General features: G+C 41.1%; 1 long non-coding RNA gene across 1 annotated transcript; it reads left to right on the forward strand.

The window, feature by feature from the left end:
* Nucleotides 1-9,203: 9,203 nt before the first annotated feature.
* Nucleotides 9,204-10,924, forward strand: LOC117828235. The gene is made up of 2 exons (XR_004634366.1): nt 9,204-9,342; nt 10,233-10,924. It is a non-coding gene; the product is annotated as an uncharacterized LOC117828235 (long non-coding RNA).
* The last annotated feature ends 14,505 nt before the right edge of the window (nt 10,925-25,429 follow it).

A 25,429-nucleotide genomic window follows, 5' to 3' on the forward strand; every position in this document is an offset into this window, starting at 1 on the left:
AACAGGGGTAGATAAATCCGATGAAGACTGAAGCAGAAGTAAATTTAAGTCATGCTCCATGTATTTTCTCTGGTTGTTTTTATGTGCCTGAGCAGCTGACTTTGCTGAAGTTCACTGGTCTTAGTTATGGATGCAAAACTCTCTCTTCTTGCACAGTCTAATAATATACAGCGACAGTTTCATGACACATTTATCTGGGTTTGATCACAGACAGAGGAAGAAAAAAGCAGCTTTCAAAATACCAGTTTTTATAAGCTGTAAATTACTAGCTAAATGAGCTACTGTTGGCTAAAACCACAGACTATGTATAAAAACAGATGCCATGAGTGTTCATTTACTGTGAAGCCATAATATTTAGAGCTCCCCCTGCTGAATGACCTCTAGGATAGGTAATAATAGAGGTCATAGCGTAGCTAGTTGCTACACTAAGTGAAAATATTAAAAAAAGGATATATTTATATGATATCACATTGTCTAGATGCTAAGCTAATATTAGCATATGTGTTGGTAACTTCAAACTTTATGTTTGTTTTTTTTCTGAAGATTAGTTTTTTATTGGCAAAACGCAAACATAACAATACAGGTCCATTATTTCAAACATATTTTCATGTTTTAAACAGTCATATAAAAGCATATATATACACATCCAAAAAAAAAAGAAAAATAAATAATAATAATAATATATATACATAAATTGAAATAATAACTATATATATACTGTGTATACATACATACATACATAGACGCATACACACATACAAATAAAATAAATATAAAAGATAATAATGTGAAATAAAATAATTGTATTTATGTACTTCTAATGAGTAAACAGGTAAGTAGCTGAATTAAGCAATGAATGTAACAATGATAATTAAATAAGAGTAATAATAGTTATAAAATAAAAAAATGTAGATTCAAAGTAATGATTGATCAAGGAATTGTGAAGAGAAAATAAAAATGAATATAAATGAATGTACACACATATCTAGTTTGAGTTTGAATTATCTAATGAATGCGTCAACTGCAATCAAGTGAAGAAATAAAATAAAATAAAATGCTGCTTTAACACCTCCTCCCCCCACCCATTACCCACCCTCTACCCTTGTATGGCTCTTTCAATTGCTTATTTTTTGTGTTTGCACCTACATTCATCCAAACATATTTCAGCTGGTGGTCTTTATTGTATGTTTTCATTTTAAAAGAGATCTTACAAGTTCTGGCGAGATGAGTCTCATCTTGGTGAATGTAGTTTAGGGCTGCTGAGTCATCAAACAGCCGTACGGTACTGCTAACGTAAACCCTTTAATCCACACCAGGTTCTATATAACTGTGATATATAATAGACCAGACATGGCAATCAATAACATAGATTTATCCCAAATTGTTCAGGTAATGTCATTAACATTTGTTCAGAAATTGTCATCCATTTTATTTGAATCAAAGTCAGTAGGCAAATAATGTAGGCATTAAGCCAGCTAGCTTAATATGCTAACAATTGCAGCTTCAAGAATGGACAAACCTGAGAGTCAGAAATATGTAAGAACTTATGTTTAAACTGATCTGGAAGATGGGTCTGCTTAGTGTCCCACTGGTCCAGGTAAGGCTAACCATTTATCTCAAAGGGAGCTATAAGATAAGACAAGATAAGATATTACTTTATTGATCCCTGGGGGGGAAATTCAGTTGTTACAGCAACCCAGACATAAGTACAATCAAGAAGAAGTTTCAGTAAGTAAAATAAAATAAGTAAAAAATAGATAGATAAAAATAGAATACAATTTAGATATATACAATGTTACAAATGGAATTTAGATTAAATAGCAGTAATTACAGGCAGTATTAAAAATGATTCAGTAGTGACAGGTTGACATGGTGTGATTATGGTTGGTAATGACAGATTAAGCAATAAATAAAAATAAATATGGGTATGTAATATGACCGTGAGTTGTAGTGAACAATAATAATGTAATAAAAACATAGTATAATATGGCAAAGATAATTATATAATAGAATATATTATGCATTATAATGCCAGCAGCAGTCAAGAGAGTCTGTTCGGGATGAGATGATGGAGTGTGACAGACAATGCAGGGATGGTATGGATCTGTTCATGGGGGGGGGGGGGGGGGGGGGGGGGTCAGTGGTCAGCGTGATGCAGTCTGTGGCCTCTGTTACTGTTTAACAGTATAGTAAGGAGCATCAAAAACCAAGATGGCTGCCTGGAACGTTGACCATTCAGAGTCTGCTAGCTCATCAGCATTAAACAAACATAAACACATCATCAATGCTAATACATTTTCAATATTACACTTTATCTTACATATTTCCAAGTATGGTTTGAATGTTGGAATTAGCTACCTCTGACAGCCTACCAGTACAACACAAATTGCCAGGCTAATCTTTAGTGATTTGAAAGACTTTCACTTTTGAGAGTTAGCCTGTGAATGTCAGTCTAGACACAGCTTTATCTGTTTCTTTAAACTATTACAGTAGTGCATTGTGTTTTGATAACTCTCTTCACACAGGTATTGTGATATTATGTTGAGGAGAACTCAAAGGTGAAGGACATGGGGTTCATAGAGTTTATAGGCATTGTATGACTAAAGTGTGGGCTCGTTAATTAACACCTTTGATATTACAGTCACCTTACCTTAGCTGTTTAATATTTTCTAGCTGACTTTTTTCTTTCATCTTTCCTCCCAGCCTCCCCACCACCTCTCCAATAACTCTGTCTTCAATCGTCCCTGAACTCTTGTGTAACTTTCCTCATTTCTCGCCTTATTTCTTGCTATTTCAACAGGTTCCTCATGTCTCTGATTGTGTCTGGTGTGGTCTCATCTGATCTCTCATCTGATCTCTCTCATGTGATCTCTCTCATCTGATCTCTCTCATCTGATCTCTCTCTCTCTTTTTTCTCTCTCTTTTTCTCTCTCTCTCTCTCTCTCTTTCTCTCTCTCTCACAGAGATGTGAGGAGCGCTGCCCCAGGTTCTGGCCTCCAAACAAGCGGTTGCCTTGTGAGGCTGTGTTTGCTTTGCGAGGTGTTTTCTCACATAGCGGCGTTTCACGGCTTGACCTGGCAGATCACACCTCTGTGTGTACTCTGTGTGTGTGTGCGTGTGTGTGTGTGTGTTTGGTACACTCGGTATGAAGTTCTCCGAGCTTGTTTATTCACTCATAGTTTGGGTACATTCTCAGCTGCATGGATGTAAGCACGCATCTGTGTGTGTTTTGCTGCTTTCTTTGTGCAGCATGTGTGAGCACATGTTTACCATACTAAGTTGTGTAAGTTGGGAATGAGGTTTGCCCCTGGGTTGTGCGCACCTAAAGCCTCGCTCACCGGGTACCTAATGAACCAAGGCATGCGTGCCTTCCTGTTTTCTTCATCAACAAACATTTAAGGGAAATCAGCAGGTCTTTACAAGGCTTTATTAGAACGGCCAAGCAGAAAAACACCATTTACCTCAAGAGGTCTTCATTTATAATCAGGGTTTAGAAAACATACTGCCAACGGGATCTTATCTCAGGCTCAAAATATTCTACTAGATCAAGAGAGAAGGTCGGAAATTATCATTTTGAAAATAACTCTTGTAAGTCGGTAAAAACTCTGAGCTCACTGAAGAGGTTTCTTCATTTCTTTAAAGGGACAGTGCATATAAATGAGCATTTCAACATACGTAACGTCCATGTAAATATACCAAAGTTAGCCATAAGGCTACTTTTCATCCGTAGTCCCTGGCAGGTCAAAACAGAGTTCATAACAAACTATAAAGATAAATAACAGATGGAAATAGTACATGATAACAATACAATGAAAACAACAATAAATCACAAGAGCATATATAAGTTATACAAAAGTGCAAGTAAACACATTGAAGTGCTGCTCAGCCTAATAGAGATATATGTTTGGAGTTGGACCAAGTAAACATGGACCAACATATCAGTATACAGGGTTCCCACACGTCCTCGAAAACCTGGAAAACAGTTGACCAGTTTTCCAGTGCTGGAAAACACCTGGATAATGGGAGAAAAAGTAAAATGTCCTGGAAAATCACAGATAGTCCTGGAAAATTATTCCAACATGGCTGCGTTCGACCTGACCCGATTAACAAAACACATCCCCATTCATTGAAGTTGAGTGCACGCTGTGCTGGAAAAGACACATCTTTTCTCCTTCACTTCATAATCATGCATTCACAGAAAACAGGGGTATATTGTTTAAGTTTTATGGTACATTTGGCTCAATTACCGTACTCTAGCTCAGTTGTTCTCAAAGTGGGGTCCTGGGACCCCTGGGGGTCAGTGAACCATAGCGTGGGGGTCCGTGAAATAATTTGAATACATTTCTAATAAATGATAAAATTGTGTTGTGTCATTACAAACAGCATATCCACCATTGTTCTGATACCATTTGGTGGCTGAAGGGATATGTGAGTCTTGCTCCTGTTAATTTTCTGACAGTGTTTAAGATCAATTACTTGAAAAGTCTAAATGCTGTCATGTTGAGTCCACAAGGAATGAAATGACCCTCTGTTTTAAAGTATACAAGTGATATTTACTTGATTCAAATTGAAGTGTTATCTGTTTATCACTATGGTACAGGTCTGAAGGATTTACATTGATACGCTTTACAATACAAAAAGTTCCAAGGGAAACTAAGAGTGCAAATGGTAGTAAGCATGAGCTTTAGTGATGGGAAGTTCAGCTCTTTACAGAGAGCCGGCTCTTTTGACTCGGCTCCCAATGAAGAGCCGGCTCTTTGGACTCCCGAACGGCTCTTCATTTAGGATCTCTTGTAGCCGTATGTTTTACCTTAACTTTACAAAAAATAATGGTTTGTGTTGAAAACCCTTTAACAGTGTTTTAATGAGAAGACTTATAAATGACCAATTGTGTGCATTTATTCTGTTACAAAATCATTCTCACCCTGATCCTAGGGTTAGGATTAGGGATAGGGTTGTGATTAGGGTTAGGGTTAGGATTAGGGTTAGGGTTAGGGTTAGGGTTAGGGTTGTGATTAGGGTTAGGGTAAGGGTTAGGGTTGTGATTAGGGTTAGGGTTGTGATTAGGGTTAGGATAAGGGTTAGGGTTAGGATTAGGGTTAGGGTTGTGATTAGGGTTAGGATTAGGGTTAGGATTAGGGTTAGGGTTAGGATTAAGGTTAGGGTTGGGGTTAGGGTTGTGATTAGGGTTAGGGTTAGGATTAGGGTTAGGGTTAGGGTTGTGATTGGGGTTAGGGTTAGGGTTGGGGTTAGGGTTAGGGTTAGGATTAGGGTTAGGGTTAGGGTTGTGATTAGGGTTAGGGTTAGGATTAGGGTTAGGGTTAGGGTTGTGATTAGGGTTAGGGTTAGGGTTAGGGTTGTGATTAGGGTTAGGATAAGGGTTAGGGTTAGGATCAGGGTTAGGGTTGTGATTAGGGTTAGGATTAGGGTTAGGGTTAGGATTAGGGTTAGGGTTAGGGTTAGGATTAAGGTTAGGGTTGGGGTTAGGGTTGTGATTAGGGTTAGGGTTGGCGTTAGGGTTAGGATTAGGGTTAGGGTTAGGATTAGGGTTAGGGTTAGGGTTGTGATTAGGGTTAGGGTTAGGGTTAGGGTTGTGATTAGGGTTAGGATTAGGGTTAGGGTTGTGATTAGGGTTAGGGTTGTGATTAGGGTTAGGGTTAGGGTTATGATTAGGGTTAGGGTTAGGGTTGTGATTAGGGTTAGGGTTAGGATTAGGGTTAGGGTTAGGGTTAGGATTAGGTTTAGGATTAGGGTTAGGATTAGGGTTAGGGTTAGGGTAAGGGTTAGGATTAGGGTTAGGGCTAGGATTAGGGTTAGGGTTAGGATTAGGGTTAGGGTTAGGGTTGTGATTAGGGTTAGGGTTAGGATTAGGATTAGGGTTAGGGTTAGGATTAGGGTTAGGGTTAGGGTTAGGATTAGGTTTAGGATTAGGGTTAGGATTAGGGTTAGGGTAAGGGTTAGGATTAGGGTTAGGGTAAGGGTTAGGATTAGGGTTAGGGCTAGGATTAGGGTTAGGGTTAGGATTAGGATAAGGGTTAGGGTTAGGATTAGGGTTAGGGTTAGGATTTGGGTTAGGGTTAGGGTTAGGATTTGGGTTAGGATTAGGGTTAGGGTTAGGGTTAGGATTAGGATCAGGGTTAGGGTTAGGATTAGGGTTAGGGTTAGGATTTGGGTTAGGGTTAGGATTAGGGTTAGGGTTAGAACCAGAACTTAACTTAAGCATATAGAACCAGAACCAAACTCATGCAAACAGAACCAGAATCAAACTCAACCGGAACCGAACTGGAACCGCACCAGAACCGAACCTGAACCGAACCAGAACCGAACCAGACCCGAACCAGAACCGAACCAGAACCGAACCAGAACCGAACCAGAACCGAACTGGAACCGAACCAGAACCGAACTGGAACCGAACCAGAACCGAACCAGAACCGTACCGAACCAGAACCGTACCAGAACCGAACCAGAACCAAACCAGAACCGAACCAGACTTGAACCAGAACCGAACCAGAACCGAACCAGAACCGAACCAGACTTGAACCAGAACCAAACCAGAACCAAACCCGAACCAGAACCATACCAGAACTGAACCAGAATCGAACCGGAACCGAACCAGAACTATACCAGAACCGAACCAGAACCGAACCAGAACCGAACCATACTTGAACCAGAATCGAACCAGAACAGAACCGAACCAGAACCATACCAGAACAGTACCAGAAACGAACCAGAACCGAACTCAAGCAAACTGAACCAAAACCAGAACCAAACTCAAGCAAACAGAACCAGAACCAAACTCGAGCAAACAGAACCAGAGCCAAACTCAAGGAACAGAACCAGAACCAAACTGGAGCAAACATTATTAATGTCCTCAGCTTGGATGGTCTGATCCGGTTTCTCCTCTCAGTGAGTATTTGCCCGGTCTTTGAGAAGAACCCTAACCCTAAACCCTCTCAGAAGGAACAGATGAAGCCACGATACACAGCCTCCCCTCCATCACCTGTATCCTATATCCTCACATGTGATTGGCCGCATGGCCGCCATGCTGACCAATCAAAACAAAGTTCTGCTGTGAGCAGAGCTGGGGCTGAGCACTGAGAGAGCTAAGCAGGGAAAGGAACAAACTGGGAGCCAGCTCTCTCTGGATGTGAGCCGGCTCTTCTGATCCACTATAAAGCATCGACTCTCAGAGCCGCATCATTTTTAAGCATGTAAGAGATGATTTCATAGATAGCCATAGACTACATGTCTTCAATGTAGACTTCCACTGAGAGGAACATATTAGACTATTTAGGAACTAAATTAGGAACTCAATTTAGACTGTCATACCAGCTTGATCATCACTGAAAATGTCCTGGAAATGTCCTGGAAAACGATCTCTGGAAAAGAGTGGGAACCATGAGTATAGCACACAAAGGAAAATGCATACAGTACACCTGTGAGATATGTGAATATGCACACACACACACACACACACACACACACACACACACACACACACACACACACACACACACACACACACACACATGCAAGGAGAGAGAGACAGCAATGGATACAAATGAGTGATTACAGACCTGATGTATCTTGAGCCATCGTTTAAGATGGGTTGTGAATGTGGGGTAAGTGGGGAATTCCCTTATTTGGACCGGCATTTTGTTCCAGACCTCACTTCCCTTAACAGACAGCACAGAATGACTGAACGTAGTACGCTTATATGGTATCACACAGCCTCCTTTAGTGCAAGTTAACGTTTTTATAAAAAGTTTTCTGTTAAAAAAATGCTCAGAATTTTTATATCACTTCCTCATAGGCTGTGATTTGAAATGTAATGAGATCAGAGAGCTGTGGAGCTGCTGGTTTTCATTCTCAGGTACATTGTACATTACTATGACCATTCATAATGTGAAGTATAACCATATTTGAAGAATCATCTGACGAGATTTAAAGTTAATGCAGAGGATTTTACCTGTTTGAACGATGATGTATTACTCTTTCCACACAACTGATCCAAACCAGGCAGCAGATGGTGGCCAGAAATGTTACATACCTAGAGAACTCACACATTGTTCCAGGTCGCTCTTGTTCTGTAAAGGGGATTTTTAAGGAGGGAATTTTTCCTGATCTAAATCACCGTTTGAGGTGAGAGGGTGTTGTTAAAGATTGTAATGGACCTTGAGGCATTTTTGGTATTTGTAATTTGGGGCTATTCGGCTTGTCTTGACTGTTTCTGCAACTTTCTTTTCCAACTGATTCGTACACTCGTAACAAAAAGCTGCTATGTATTAGTTTCTGATTAGCTTCATGTGAGCAATTGGAAGCTAAAAGCCTTGCAGGGCTACATCTCAGGAGACTAGAGTTATCATTTGTATCGTACATTCTGTGCTCTCCAGGAGCTGTGAAGATCCATTAAACGTATCACTGAGTAAGATGTATCATGTTGGACTCATGAATATTGGATTTATTTCTGTGTGTTGGATTAACAAACACATTCAAATGTATAATTCTCAGTCAGTGTGGATAGCAGGGATTATTTTTTTATACTTGGTTGAATAACATTTTCATTTCTTATTTGCTCAGAGCCTGCTATGATATTGATTTTGTCCTCTTTTCCCAACCTCTCTCCATGCTGAAGGTCATGCGTATTGATTTTGCCTCAAACTGTTGCCACAGGGGATTGACCAGACATTTTTATACTCTGGTAAATTAATGCAGAGTAGCACTGTAAACCACGTACCGCACCGAAGCAGTGGAATCCCAATTATTATGGTTTTAACTCAGAGATAATACAAATGTGGTGAATAATACTTTGTAACTGGAGTGATTGCATGTGTGTGTGTGTGTGTGTGTGTGTGTGTGTGTGCATCTGCTGTAAAGCAGTCATTGTTAGTATTAAAGTTTGACATTTTCTCTTCCACTTATCCTAGACAAACACTGTCATGAGTTGTGTTAGTTTAGTTTTGCATTTTGCCTTGTTTTGTATCATAATTATAATTTCCTCTGTTGTATTATCATTCTTTATCTTGGTACTCCTTGTGTGTGTAGTGTGCACTGTTGTATTGTGTAGTATTTTCACCCAGTGTGTCATTTCTAGTTTTACTTCCTGATTTTTCCCTCCTCTGTGATTGTGTGCCCCACCCTGATTAGTTTCACCTGTGTCTCGTGTCACACTTGTTGCTGTCCTCCCTTCTGGATCAGTTCAATAGGTCTTTCCACTGCTTTCTCCTGTGTCTTCCCTCTGTGATTTCTAATGTAGATTTTCGCTTGACTTTAGCGTTATTTTCCTAAGTTGGACTTTGTGGTGGATTTCTACATTGGAATTTGTGTTTTGGACTTTGGAAGGTAACTTTTCTTAGTTTGCCTTTTGGCCTTTTATTTTTATGGGTCCTTCTCTCTTGTTTTGCCATCCCATCAACCCATCTTTAATTTTTTTGTATCATGGTTGCAGCCTACAACTTTTAAATCCTTTAGCTGTTCTTTGTCTTAAGCTAACAGGTTATCAAATCAGTCATTTGACTTTGGAAGGTTCCCCAGTTTCCTTCCAGATTTTGCCAGTTTGTCATCTTTTAAACGCCTTCTAAATAAAAAAGATGGTAAAATTACAACAGATTTAATTCATTCAGATTACTAAAACTCTGCTCCAGTAAGGCATCACATCAGCAGTTGAACTTTCTTCACTGAATTTGATGTAAGAAAGAAATGGTTGCTGTGTCAATAGAATGAAGACAGTTGACTTAGAGTGGTTGGCCTTTGTCAGATACTCAGATAAAACCCTCCAAATTCTTTATGTTAGAAACTCCTTGTTAGCAAACAACAGTATAAAATATGAGTCAGTCATACATTCCTACATTTTAACCCCAAAGCCTCTTAGCATTCCTGCATTTTGTGTGTTTATCACACCTGTCCACTTGACAGCTCCAGCCTCTCCTGAGACATCTGAGGCGACACTTGGAGAGATGTTAGCATTCCCAGACTCAGCTCAAGCTCAGGACTTTAAGCTGAAAAACACCTGAGGGACGGGATTTCCCCAAGATAATCTCTGAGTGGAAGGCAGAGCATAACTACTCGTTTTCTGCTGCGATCCACAAACATTTAAGCATTTAGTGTTAAAAATAGAACATGTTAGAAAGACTGAGACTGGCTTGATGAAGATAAAATGCCTATATTTAATTTTTTTTTTTTATAACCTTTGATCATTTTTAATCAAAAGAGATATATTTGCTTCTTTTCAGTCCTGCCACCAAACCAGTCGTCCCCCTGACGATCCCACAAACTCCCCTCTGATGTTATCAGTCGCTGTACATTTCGTGGAAATGATGAAGACACAGACGAACTCTTATGCAACTTGAATTGGAGCACTCCAGCACCATGACCTCTCTCTCTCTCCTCTCTCTCATACCCACAGAGGATGACTGGTTAGAACCAGACAAAGAGGAATTTCAGCTCTGTGTCCAAACATCAGAGACTGGAGCAGAGATCACATTGCGTGTAGATGTAGTTTTTGAGCTTACACTGATACCAGCCTCACGCTGACTGCAAGATTTCACACGATTGGCTAACAGTCCATGCTTATGCAAGAGCGGGGACAGAAAACAGACTTTGAGCAGAACTGGATTTTCCTATGAAGCCAGTGTACCCTTATTACTACACTTACATGAAGAAGAAGATTCCTCTTTTTGCTTCTTCTTCTCTTATTGGACGCAAAGTCAAAAAAAGAAAGTCAGGAAATGAAGACTGAGGTGAGGAATATTGCAAGTCGAGGCTAATGAGTGTGAAGTATCATGGACACTGCGCCTCCATCTGCTCCTCTTGGGTGATGTGAATCCATCGAACAGTCTTAAAGCAGTGTTATGCTAGTGGGGCCAAGACACACACAGAGGCAATATGTCTGGTGTGCAAAATAAACCATGTTGTATATTTATAATACTCTTTTTTTATTGATTTTTCAATTTTATAAACACAAACATTGGAGCAAAATAAAACAAAACACATAGAAAACATAAAAAGTCCCACTAACAGAGAGCGCTGCGCGGTATATATACACAAGATAAATAAGTAAATGAAAAGACGACAGGAGACAGGTAAACGAAGAGCACATACAAGAAATAAATGAAAGGGCAAACAGTCATCTTCCAGGCACAGATGATAAGTTATGTCTTCAGCAAGAAGGAGTGCAGTTGTTCCCAGATCCTCCAGAACTTGTCTGGTTTTTGATTAAGGTCATGAGTCAACTTCACGAGAGGAATAAGAGCAGAGATCTGTGATATCCACATGTCAACTGTAGGGGCCTGGGGAGTAGACCACCGCAGTAAAATACTTTTTTAAGCTAGAAACAAAAGAATTGTCAACAAAGATGTAGTGTCCGAGTCAAAGGAATTGTCTGGAGCGTGGTTAAGTAGACAGAAAGAGGGAGTCAGTGAAAACTTTGTTTACCAATCACCTTCTGGATTACAGAGTGAACCGCCTTCCAGAAAGTTTGAATGCGGTCCCAAGACCAAAACAAGTGGATAACTGTACCTTTATATATATTACATTTAGAACAAAGATTGGAAGTGTCAGGGAACATTCTCTGGAGGCAAACAGGTGTGTAAGAGGTTTGGTGAAAAAATGTAAAGTTCTGTTCATGAATAGAGATTGAGGTACATTTAGGAAAAAACCTGCTACAAATCTTGTCCCAGTCTACAGGATTAAACGTCACCTCCAGATCGCGCTCCCATAACGACTTCAGAGGGTCATAGCCTGCAGAATCTGTCACAGTTATCACCTGCCACACCTGCTCAGCCTCTCAGCCCACTACATTTCCACTCCCCTTCGTTTACCTGAACCACACTCTCCTCATTAAGCCAACACAAATCACCTGTTTCTCATTACCTGCTGCCAGTATTTAAGTCCCGGTTTCAGCTCACTCAGTGCCAGATTGTTCTCACTGCAAATGCAAGACTCTCCAGCACTTTTCCTCGGACTGATCTCCCGGTTTCGACCCTGCCTGTCCCCGACCTTCCTTCCTCGTTTCTGCCCTGGTAACTACCTCAGCCTTCTGTCCCCGACCAAGAGATTTGCCTGCTCCTCGTCTGTTTCCAGCCTGATCCTCCACACAGCGAAACCAGCATCTCAACAGACATTGTGTGACCGGGTTAGTAAAGACTGTTACCTGCTGTTTACACCCGTAACAGAATCAGAATAAAGTACTGAAGTATAGATCTTGGAAATCAGTCCTTTAAGAGATTTTGCCAGAACTACAATGTTTTCCAGCTCTGACAATCTCATGCGGATCTTGCCTGTCCTCAAGAGGGAGTAATGACGAATTTGGAGATACTTATAAAAATCTTTGTGAGGAATATTAAAATCAGCCTTGATTTGCTCAAAAGACTTAACAGAGTGGGAGACCAACAGATGTGTAAACATGTCATATATTTAAATGTTCTAGTCCAACCCATGTCTCATCTATTATTATAGAGGATGCTCTAAAACTACTGCAGCCAGTTAGCGGGAAAAGCTCAAAGTTTTGGCTTCACTCTGGATAGCTGTTGTTCTGTCCATGGTTTATGGTTGAGGCTAAACCTTCTATCAATGAAGTGACATGTGCTGTAACCACTTGGTTACCCTCGCATGTATTATCCACTTGGCTTAAAACTATTTTCAACAAAAAAAACAATAAAATCAACAAAAAAAATTAACTGAAACGGAAAATTGTATAAATCAATAAAACAACATGTAAACATAGAAAGAAAATCTTAGCATACACGAAACATGACTTAGGATCCACTGAAGGTTCAGGCAACTGTAAATATAAAAATAGTAGCAGACTTAAACTCAGTGATTTGAACTTTTGCTGAGAAAGAAAAGTGACATAGTTTCATCTCATTTTTCGAAGGCCTCAAGTGGACGCTCAATGAACAGCAGTTTTTAGTGCTTCCACAGAGGTTGCCGCCTTATTATCACTTATTTTTCTTGAGTGCCTGTAAATACAGTCGGGAAAGATTGTGAAACTCTTTGAACAAATCATCATGGAACTTAAACTGCAACTTGTCTATCCATCCATTATGTTTACCGCTTATCCTGTCAGGGGCCGTGGCATAGGGTAGGCTGGAGGTGAGGTACAACCTGAACAGGTCTCCAGTCAATCACAGGTTTGACATATAGAGACAGACAACCACTCGCACTTAATAACACTCCTACGTCAACTTAGAGTCGTATATTATCCTGAGCATGTCTTCGGACTGTGGGAGAAAGCCGTATTACCCAGAGGGAACTCCAAAATTGCACAGAGAGGACATGTCGGGTTATCTCTAGACACGTTAAGGCCCCTGACAGTATTCAAACAAGAAATCTTCTTGATGTGAGGCCACAGCGCCAACCAACTTGTAGACATCTATCCTGCATCAGTAAAGAAGTACTTTGAACACCTAAACACTTATCCCAGATGAAATTTGTAAAAATTGACCATATTTAACAATGTTTAATGTCTCACTCTTGGGTTCCATCTTGTTTCAGGCGAAGAGGAGGCGTCTTTCTGGCTACATCTGTGGAAACAATCTTATTCTGACTTTGGACACACAGATGTAAAACCACACAGGTTCATGCAGCACAAGTTCCCATTTTTAGAAACACGGGCCTACACATTTTCCCTCACCCTTTCTCCCACAACCTGCGCCTCTGTTTTCTGTCTCACACTCTCTCTGTCCGGCAGCCCTCTCTCCCTCAAATATCCCTCTCTCTCTTTCATGAAAACACGTTCATACACAGGAGTTTTCCTGTGCTCTGCTCCCCTTCCCAGCAGAGTGATGCAGCTTTGCTTTTTATGAGATACCAGAGTTCAGGGCTTGCGGCAGAATGACTGACTGGCTTGTAGAGAGGACAGAGGAACCATTTTGTGCCCCACCGCCTCGCTGAATCCCTTTAAAATATTCATTCATAAACTCCTGGAGCCTTTTACTCCACATCAAACATGAGACCCACAGGAGAAGCACTGAGCTGATGCATCCAGAGAGGAAAACAGAAACACGGGGTAAACAGGACCACGGGTGAAGACCGAAATTAATCTAAATATTTATGCACTGAATGTGCTCTGATCTATTCATTGTGTTTTCAGGGAAATCATTTGGATCAGAGTTGAGTCAACAGGATTTAAATTAGTAAAAATATGCCAACGCTGTTAAAACTGCTGCCTCTTTGAGCAGAGCAGGTAAATCAATCAAGGTCTCTTCACTCCTTTTTCAATTCTTCATGATATTTCCTGTGTAAATACAAAAAAGCATCAGATTTGTTCAGTTTGATCAAGCTGCACATTATAATTTTCCTCCATTAAACTGGGTTTCTAAATCTATCTCTAAGCTCATGTGCGAAGTGACCTGAGTTCTAAGCAGTGTAATGGTTGCATGAAATGCGCTACACTATTAATACTTAAGAGACGTGTTAGCTCTTATCGTAGTGACCTAGAAAACAAATTGTGCAGTCGGTAGAATTAAAAGCAATAGCACAGAAAGTCACTAAAGCATCCAAAATGGCAGCATTACCTCAAAAAAGTACAATTTCAGGGGCAAACGATATATTAAACTTAATGTTGTATTCAACTGGCAATGCGAATATACTACAATATGTACTGTGCTGAAATACTTAGATACTTAGATTAGGTGCAGACTCAGAGAAGTATGTACGTAATGCCATAAGGGGAAAATATGATCATGATAATGATAACTTAGCTAGCATCAATGTTTATGTTCTTTTATTGGCCGGTTGTGTTAAAGGTTTCATTCTGATTGGTTAAAACTCCATAACAACAGTCATTCATTCTCAACAAAAAAAAGCAATGCCAGGAACAACCTGATCTCACAGATCATAGTCTCAAAGGGGCTACGACAGGGGAGGATATTTTCGGCAAAGTATGCCAAACCATGGAAGAGTTGGACCTGGACTGGTCAAAGCTGGCCGGCAGCACGACTGACGGGGCTCCTTGTATGGTGGGTGCGTCTCGGGGTCTAATTGGACGCATGAACCGGGAGATGGAAGAACGGGGTCTCACCGCCCCGCCCACTGTCCACTGCCTAATTCACCAGCAAGCACTGTGCTGCAAAGTGTTGAAGTGGGATTCTGTCATGAAGGTTGTGGTGTCATGCATAAACTTCATCAGAGCAAAGGGACTTAAACACAGGCAGTTCCAACAATTCCTGTCTGAACTGGAGTCTGCGCACAGCGATGTACTGTACTACACGTACTGCGATCGTCACACTTTTTCTGTTACAAACTGACCCCGGCCCCCATCAGAGAAGGGAAAAGTTATGTGGCCCTCACAGGAAAAAGTTTGGGGACCCCTGGTTTAGACATTGGAATTAATTTCCGTCTGTTCAAAGCAAGCTAATAACGTCCACAAGAGCTATAATAATGATAATAATAATAATAATACATTTTATTTAGAAGCGCCTTTCTAAACACTCAAGGTCACTTTACAGAAAGAATAAAACACAATAAATAAAACAATGTGCTTTTGTATTTTTTATAAAGATGTTCAAATAATTCCTCTTACGAGTACAAAACTGATTCATAGCCTCCATTATGTTAAATGTGCGGACTGTATTCTGTTTGACCTCTTTAACTCACTTTCGACAGGGTATACGTTAGCAAGTAAACAGTTTTTGTTTGTTAGCTAACGGTTATACATGTAGCAGCTGATTAGCTTTGAAAAGTTGGCTACATTCACTTCTTCTGTCCTTTCTTAGTCTTGTGTCGCCCCTATTGAGCTCTATATGTGTTCAGAAATGGGGTTTGTAATCTTTGTACAGAACTATGGCTTGCCACTACTTAAATCAGGAGAGACACAATGTGAAGATTAAATGTTATTTATTACAGCGTAATGAATAATGAAACTTGACAGAAATCTTTGGCGTAAGGACTCTATGGGGATAATGCTGTGAGTGTAGGATGTGTGAATTTGGCAGCAGAAGAAATCCCACCTAGAGACAAGACACTGGTGGTGGTGGTTGATGAAATCCAGGAATTGAAGACTTTGCAGAGACCATGTTACGGCTTGAGCAAAGGACTAGGACCCAAATGCAGAGTACAGGGAAAAAGTATTTATTAAGCAAAAACCAAGGTTCAACAAAAAGCGCGTTGCGGGTAAGAACAACTGAGAAAAAGTACAAAACTAGGAGTAACACAAAATCACCCAAAAGGGGAAAAAGGTTCTATCAAAAACTCACAAACAAAAACTAGGAATCAATCCTCTGGAAACAACTCGAGATAAGTAAACAGAAAAGCGTGGCTTGAATCTCCTCAGGAGCAAGGCTACAAAGGGACATGGAGCATGCGGCTAGAGGAATAATCTGGCACTGGAGGAGTGTTTGGTGGTGGCTTAAGAAGCCAGTGCTGATGAGCAGATCAGGGACAGGTGTGCCTGATGAGCCTCACTGCTGAGGAGACCGGCCCCGCCCCTACCCATGCAACCTGCAGGCAGAGAGAGAGAGGGTTAGGGCAAATCACACAACAAATCAGGACCATAACAGACCAGGTGGAGATGGGGAGGTGGAGGGGTGAGCACCATCAATGCAAGAAGGAACTAGCTGGAGAGAGAGACACATTTAGAAAGTTGATAGGCTGACGATAAGGGCGTGCCACTGAGCTATTGGATGACAGACGCCGCTGATTAACCCATGACAGCTCTGGAGTATACAGCTGGAAGTGGGTGAACTATTGAACGAGGGAGAGGAGAGTTAAACAACCACTGTGATTGCTTTATAGTCTTCCTATCTGAACTTTTGCTAGAGCTAAATTGTTTCTAGCCTTAGTGAGAAGCTAACAAAAAGGCTGCGCCAGCTAATACGCTGGATAGACACAAGAGTTGTAGCAGTCCTCTCGCCCAAGTCTCAGCAAGACAGCCAATATTAATATTAGCTGCCTCTTCGTGTTTAAATGTAAGTGTAAGTTTCCTGTCATGTTTACACTGAACTGCCGCGTATGTGCAACCATTTAATCTTCTCTTAAGCAGACATGATGAACTGAATGACAAGCACTGTAAGAGTTACAACACAGACACGCTGCTATCTTTAAACCCAGAACTACTGTAATCTTCTCTTTTTTTATCCTTGTCTCGCTACAAGGAACTCTTCCTCTCAGAAGCATCTCTGACACCTTGCATGTCGCCCAGACTAACTCCATGCTCACTCACTGCAGAGTGCCTGGGCGGCAGTATGATCTCTTCCCTGACGGTATTACAATTTCTCTACCAGACGTCACAACTAATAGACCCGGGCATGACAGATATCAGTGTGAGAGCGGGCCCAGACACAGAGAAGAGAAGGGAAATGGAGAGGAGATCAGGAGTGGTTGTGATTAAAGGGAGGCACAAGATGAAAGGGAGAAATGTATGAGTGTAGGAAGCGCACACAGTAGGGGGGCAGTTTACGTGACTGGTTCGTCATGGCTGCCACTCTAATGCCAGTTCAACAATGATCCAAAGTCCCTTTCCTTACTTTTAAGTAACACAAAGGTAGGTGTGGGATGGCCTGTGTATCCAGATAAGTTGTGGGTGAACTACTCATGTGATGGAGACTCATTTAAAGGGGCGGCTGTACAAGAGTGTCATATTCAGCCTCTGTAAAACTTAGTTTTCCTGTTTTTTCACAGTTCTGTGTTCCTGAAAGCACCTTGGCCTATTTTTTATCCACGGCGTCAACACAGTTTGTCACGGAAGGGGCACTAAACATGCAGGCTGCCAAAACATCCCATTCTGGATGGGGTGTTAGATTGCTCCCCACCTCCTCTTCCCTCCCTCACTCCCTCCTTCTCACCCCACCCTCCTGCAGACACCATAAATCACTTCATGTCTCTTAGAGGTTGACCTGCTGATGAACCACCAGCTTTTAAAAAAGTCATTTAAATAGCTAAAGCAGAGGCCACACACACACACACACACACACACACACACACACACACACACACACACACACACACACACACACACACACACACACACACACAAACAGACTCGTGTGCACGCACCTCAGTGAGGTCAGGAGTTTAATATTTGATGACAACTTACTACTGTCATTTTACAGCTGGAGTGCAGTCGCAGGAAATGGAAGCAAATAAATGTTGAAATCTGGCAGAAGCAGTGAGTCAAAGAAAATAAGGTAGGTCAACTCCTCTTAGATAAAAAGCTTGAGGTTTATATTTTAAGCAAAAAGGTTGTTCAAGCAGTATTATTTTATTCAAGAGGGGGCGCTGGTGTCCTGAATATCAGCATGGCTGCAGATATTTGGTGAATCACAGCCGTGCTGATATACATCACGACAACACAACCGAGAGTGCAATATTACTTTTCTATGACAGTTATACAAGTGGAAAAGAGTGACAATCAGTATTTAGCAAAACTGATAGCTTTGTTAATTAAAACATCAGTTCAGCTCTGCTAGCACAACTAGCTAAGGTTAGGGTTCAGCCTGAACTAGACTTCTGCTTGTAGCTATGCTGTAGAGCAGTGTTTCTCAAGTGGTGGGTCGCGACCCAAAAGTGGGTCGCGGAATTGTTTTGAGTGGGTTGCGGGCCTTCGGCTGGGGGAAAAAAATGTAGATTAAAATTGTGACACCATGCTGTTAACAGTGTAGAAGAAGACAATCAAAGTATTTTTTTTTTTATATGGGAAATAAGCATGGCTAAACGCAAATAATACAGCGACTACATTAAATATGGACTATATTATATTGATAAAAAAGGACGCCAAAAACCTCAGTGTGTTGTGTGCACCAAGGTGTTGGCAAGTGAAAGTATGAAGCCGTCAAAATTAAAGCAGCATTTGGAAACAAAACACTCTTCTCTATTTTAATAGCATCATTTTTGTTCTAACATGTTATGTTTTGCCAAAACTACATATTTTTGAATCTCTTTGAAACTAGTTCTCACTAGTTAGACTTATTTGTCTCATGTTTGTGCATAATAGTCTTGTAACCTTGTGTCCCTAATATGCACTTTTAGATTTACATTAAAATGCAGCTAAAAGAGTGTGAAAGGGCATATTTTTTCTTCTAGCATCACCACTTGCTGGTCATTTTGGGGTTACCAGTACACTTGTTTATTTTTTGTGTTGCCATAATCTGATATTCTGTATCACAGGTTCAAACTGCACTATCTTTATATTAAATCAATTTGATAAATTGAAAAATGTTCCTTGATTTGGGTCGCGGCTTATCGCTAAGGGGTGATGGTGGGTCCCAGTTGAGAACCACTGCCGTAGAGTTCCCGAAGCTCTTTGGCTAAGCTATGCAAAAGGCTTTGTGCATAGCCTGACATGTTCTCTTCAAAAATGTAACTACTAGCACACTCAGATTCAATAACTGTAGTTACACACGACAAGCAGAGTATGTAGCCAAACCTAGACTGTTGATTCGGCAAAGAAATTGCACTGCCTACTAGTGTTTAGGTGGAGTATTGCAGGGCGACATGGACAGGTACGTAGTGCTCATGATGGCGTAGCCTAGCTATAGCATACAGTCAGTGCAAACCTAGCTTTGGGGTAAGGGTTAGAATTCGACTGGAACTATCCCTAGAGATTTGTGTGTGTCTACATGTTGCACAATAGCAGCTATACGTGATGATGTGATGACAATGGACAAGACTCTGAATAACTGAGGCTGAGAGATTATATAGTTCATAGTCTCAGTGCTGTTGTTCTGTATATCAGCACTCATTGAATGCATCTTGTCCAATCAGAACACTTGGTTGGACACTAAATGTCAGTCTTCGTTTCGGACACCTTTGTGCTTCTTTATATCAGCTTTTCATTAAGTATATTTCCCTCTGACTGGATATTTAGTTCTGGCCAACCGGAGGGATCTGTAAGCTTGAGGTGGGTCACTCACGTCTTAACAGGGAGAGAAGAGTGCAGGAAGAGAGGTTGAAACAACAGTAAGTAAAAGTAAGAAAAATACACACAGCAAGAGACACATGTAGAGAAACAAACATCCAACGAGAACAAGTGAGGAAAGAGAGAAGAAACAGAAAACCAGAGGAGTTAAAAAGCAGACAGAAGCGTCCTGTGGCGAGGCCTGCAGGAAATGAAGTCAACAGTCCTGGAGAAATGAGAATGAGAAAAGCAGCTGTGAGGCCGCAATCCTCTGCTCTCCTAATCTGTGAGGCCTCAGAGGACCAACTCCACTAACACATGCTTAATGAGGAAAACCAGAAAATGACACTGCAGCCAACAACAGACTGTAATTATGTGCTGATTAGATTTGCACCACACATACTGGAAACGTTTTGATAAAAGGTGAAGAATACAGAAGAATGTGAGGTCATGATGGTTACTCAATGTATTCAGTGTCAGCTTACACAGGGGGATATTCTGAAGTAAAGGTTTATATAATTTAAATAGAATATAAGTAACAGGGGAAAAAAAGGCAGTTAATCCCATTTTAAAAGTTTTCATAGTCAGACTCTGAGGTAAACACTTATGCAAATGTTGCATGTTTTAAAACCAGATTATAGTAAAATAGTTTGGGTTCCTTCATCCTATCTCTAGTGTAAAGCAAAAACCATTTGCATGCATCAAATTGTCCTGTTCTTTCATAATGTCTGCAACCCAAAGAGGATTAAAAACATTGTTCGTAGCATTAACATAAAACGGTTTCACAGAAGTCCTCACAAAGGGTGCAGAGGAGTGAGTGGGATGGTTGGGGTCTTTTCAGTGGAGGATGAGCCCATACAGATGGGCTGGGACAGAGGGAGCACTGATTAATGATTAATCTACCTTGGCCACAACAGAGAGGACGCAAACACGGCCCAGGAGCAGAGCCACTTCAAACTCTGTCAGAGAAAAGGAGAAACACAGGCGAGCATGCCATCATTCAGCGTGCTCACTGGACCCTGTGCACATTGTGTCCTTAAGTGATGGACCAGTGAAAGAGAGAGCTATTTAAGGCCTCATAGAGAACATACTTAAAGTGAGCGAGTGGGCTGATGTATGTTTGTGGTTTTTGTTGGATGGATGTTTAGGATGAATGAGGCTCATGGGAGAGCATGTGACAAAGGAAAAAACAGCCTTTATTAACGTTTCTAGAATCTCACTGCACTGAGGTGTTCATTATCAAAGGCCCCTTTGATTGACATATCATTAATGAGACCCTAGTTCCAATTAACTTTTCAGATAGCCTATCATCAGACAAAGAGTCTGTTGTCTTGGTAGAGTTGAATTCTTCTATACACTGATTGTGAACTGCTTTTGAAGTAAGTTACAATTTAAAGCTCCAGTGAGGGGCTTTCAGCTACCATCAAATCAGGGTAGAACTGTATATAGTACACGGTCTGTTTTGGGGGCCTCCTTGAGGGAACAAGCGAACTGTCCTTCTGCGCGAAGGCTTCATTTTGGTTCAGTAGCTGAACCAAAGTCGGATTGGAAGAGAAATTGTCATATATAGAGATCAGTATTATATCAACAATTGTGTCGCAGGAGTCAGGACGCTGATATACTGAAATATATATTTTTTGTCCTACCCATATTGTCCACAGGGGGCGCCAAAAACGGTGCAACCGAATATGTCCTCAAAGGAGCTTTAAACAGAGAAAAACACTAAGAAGAACTCTTTGGTGTTATCCCAGCTAGATAAGTGAATCATAGACACAATATAGGTGATGAAAATATGACGAAACAACTGTAGCTAGCTTAAAAAACACAATATTTTAGCATGTTAGGGGTTTATTGGAGTACCCTTACACCAAAAGAGACACAAGTAATTCTGACAAGAGTGAAATTTGTGTGCTGGCAAGAATGCCATGAGGTCTTTTACTCAATATGTGAAACTCTCTGATTGGACATTGCTATGATCATCATTTAGCATAATAAAGATCCAAACTAGATCTCATTTAGCTTGACCTCAACCTTGACCACCTCCATACAAAAATACCCACCCGTAGTCTCAGGTCCTCCTCTTCCATCCAACTCACCCTCCCACCTTCTCGCTTGACCACCATGGGGGACGAGAGCCTTCAGCCGCTCGGCCCCCTGCCTCTGGAACTCTCTCCCCCTGGACGTACAAAATTCCACCTCTCCCACCACCTTCCAATCCCACCTAAAAACTCACCTTTTCCTTCAAGCATACTCACTCTAATCTGTCTCTTTGGGACTGGAATGACCCCCATTTCATTTTTCTAATATTGTATCTTTATTCTAATGTATGTATTTATTTACTGTTGAGTGTTGCTTTTATTATTGCTATGTTGTAAGGTGACCTTGGGTGTCCAGAAAGGCGCCTATAAATAAAAGTTATTATTATTATTATTATTATTATTATTATTATTATTATTATTATTATTAACAACATTATTATTTATTTATTTATTTTCCCATTCTTCCTGCTGTTATATCCTGTATTGCCTGTATCCACATTCAACTCTTTTTTTTTTTTTTAGTTTGGATGCTTTTAAAAACTTTTATCTGGATGCTTTTGCCCTTTTGGTAATGCTTCATACCACACATCAGCTTTTAGGTATGTTTCACTGTTTACTAGCAGGGGAAAGGTGTAGGAGTATTCTTGCAGCTCAGAGTCAGTGGAGAGTGATGAAATGTTTTCCCCTTGTGTGTGGGTGGGACTATATTTGTTCGGTCTCTATGCTCTCATTGTATTCATGGTTCAATATCATGATGTGTCCGTTCTCTAACTTGACAGATAGAATATAAGACTGATGCATAATTGCATTGCATTCCATTATGGTGTTATGGGAACAGAGGCTGGTATTGAAATCAGTGTAGGTGTTGTGTTGAATTATGTATCCTGAGAAAACTTACATTAGTTACATCCCTGCTAAATACCAAAGTTGGTTTTGCTTCATGTCATTCTGTATCATCAGCAACAAAAGGTTTATCCTTAAGAAACTGCAGCCCAGTAAAGTGAAGAATCAAAGGTTAATGCTACTGTCTTAGATCTGCAAATAACCAAAGAGGCGTGTTGGGTTATTTCCCCTTAAGAGTATGATACGAAAGACGTGAAGCAGTAGAATGGAGATGGAAATTTCTGTTTAAAATAATGCCACCACTATTGCTTTTTCTTGTTACGCTTCAATATCTTTCATCTGCCACAGAGCTGAGGTGATGAACAGACCAAGAAAAAATCATGATGTGGATCTGCAATAAAAGCTGCAGAGAAAGTGACTCTGTGAGTGTGCAGCGGTGGGGATATGAGGGTGTGTGTGTGTGTATTCATACTGGTAGCTTGCAAATGTGTGTGTGTGTTGTAGCTTTGGTGGCAGCTTTCATATAATAGATTAAAATCAAAACCGAAAGACATTCAAAATGAAGCAGAAAGGATGAGACTCCAGCCGGCGTTTGTGGCTTGACGAACTGTCAAAACACTTTTGCTGAGATTACCCACCTGTCACAGGAACGCTGTCGTGAATGTTATACAACACTGATAACACAATAGAATTTCATTTATGAAAGAAAAAAAAATCAGCATTATTTAGCTTTCTCTCTGTGTCCTCAGTGTACCTGCCAACCTGAGTTCAGTCCTCAGTGTGTGGCCTGTCAGGACAGGAGGCAGCTGAGCCTCTCTCTGCTTACCTGCATGACTCCCAATAATCTATTTATGCTGAATTATTACACCTTTTCATCATTTATTACATCAACACGGCTCTCAAAATAATACTGCCATTTTTTTCCTCTCTCTGTCTCTTTCCGTCCTTCTTTCCCTCTCCATCTGTTCTCACTGGTGGCTTTTGATCAAACAGAGGAAAAATCTGCTGAAACGAATACACCTGCTCTGTCAGTGTGCAGAGTGCCAGACGCCTGCCTCTCAGCTCTCTGTTATGAGGGTATTAGAAGCAACTGTCAGTCACAATAATAAAGCAGATACAACACTAGATCTGGTCAAGCATGTAAAAATATAGGATTAGTTGTTTTCCTGCTTTTAAATAGTCGCTATTGTTGCTATTTGAACAAACAATGCTGCACATTGAATCAGCAGACTCCAAGATTCAAGTTACAGGCTGGATGTGTGTGAAACTGTGACTTAGAGGTAGGAGTGCTTATTCTGTGTGCAAAGCGCAACATGTAAACACTTACCGTCCTAGTTTACATACTTACACTCAAAACGTACGCGGCTCAAGCGGGAGAACCCCGAGCACTCGTTAGCAATCGTCTATACTGCCTTTACCTTGAGCCTGCACTGTAGCTGTGTAATGGCCCTTTTCCATCGCCCCGTCTTAGCCCTACTCTACTCGACTTGATTCACCTCTACTCAGTTTGTGTTGCGTTTGCACGGGCGCGGTACCTCTTGTTAGATACCAGTTTTTTGTACCTGCTCTGCTCTGGTTCCAAGCGAGCTGAGCTGATACTAAAAGGTGACGTCGACTGACTGCCGGCTACTGATTGGTCAGAGAATGTCGTCACCGAAGAGTTATGAGCGCGATGCCCAACACAGGAATCAAACCCGCCATTTTTAAAAAACGACATCGCTACTGTACAATGTCTGCACGCAGAGTTTCCCCGTGGTCCGTTGACAAGGTTAGGGTTAGCAAGCACACCATTGCCTCCATTGTTTGTGATTGTTGTGTTTGTGTCGCGTTCCAAATGACGTGAACGCAGTTTCGCGCAGCTGTCGGGTAGAGCCGAATCAAGTCGAGTAGGGAAGGGTCTTAAGTGGCTTTCTTGTTGGCTTTCTTCAGACTTTGGCTCTTTTTACACTGACTTTTACACTGCAGCGCCATAACAAAGCTCCATCATTACATTATCTCTTTTCTCTTACATTAAACTCCACAACGCTATATTTTTGGTAGACTACTGTGTGAATTTACATTGCATGACATCTGAACTACTAAAGCATCATGGTATTTGCTTCTCAGTACTGTGTAAGGGATGGAACACCATGTTCTGAATAGAGTTCTTCTTCTTGTCTGCATTGTGTCAGTAAGCAGGCAGGAAATTAGAAGTGACAGAGAGGTGTGTTTGAGCGGTTGCAGGTCCTTTTATCGATGTTAGACATGGAGAGAATGAAAAGGGAGGCTGACTCAGGCCCCTCGGGATCCTTTTTCTGCGGTGTCAATCCTATGAAGAGGCAGATCTATACAGCAATACTGGACAAGAGTTTGTGTGCGTGCATGTGTGTGTGTGTGTGTGCGTGTACAAAACAGAACAGTCAAGAACAATCCTACAGCCTATGAGCTCCCATGGGGTCTGCAGGATCAGACAAAGGAACCAAATGGTGCCCAGGGGACTCAAATAAAGTCCCATTTCAAGCACACACATAAAGGGACTGTACTGAATCAGACAAGTCGACACACACACCCACACACCCACAACCACACACACACACACACACACACACACACACACACACACACACACAAACACACACAGACACACACACACACACACACAGGTTACAGAGGGTCCTTCAAGGGTGCTGGAGGCAGACGTGTTGTGTCTGGAGCTCGGCTGTTTTATGACAGG

The sequence above is a fragment of the Notolabrus celidotus genome, chromosome 16 (assembly GCF_009762535.1).
Source record: "Notolabrus celidotus isolate fNotCel1 chromosome 16, fNotCel1.pri, whole genome shotgun sequence".
Classification (NCBI taxonomy): domain Eukaryota; kingdom Metazoa; phylum Chordata; class Actinopteri; order Labriformes; family Labridae; genus Notolabrus; species Notolabrus celidotus.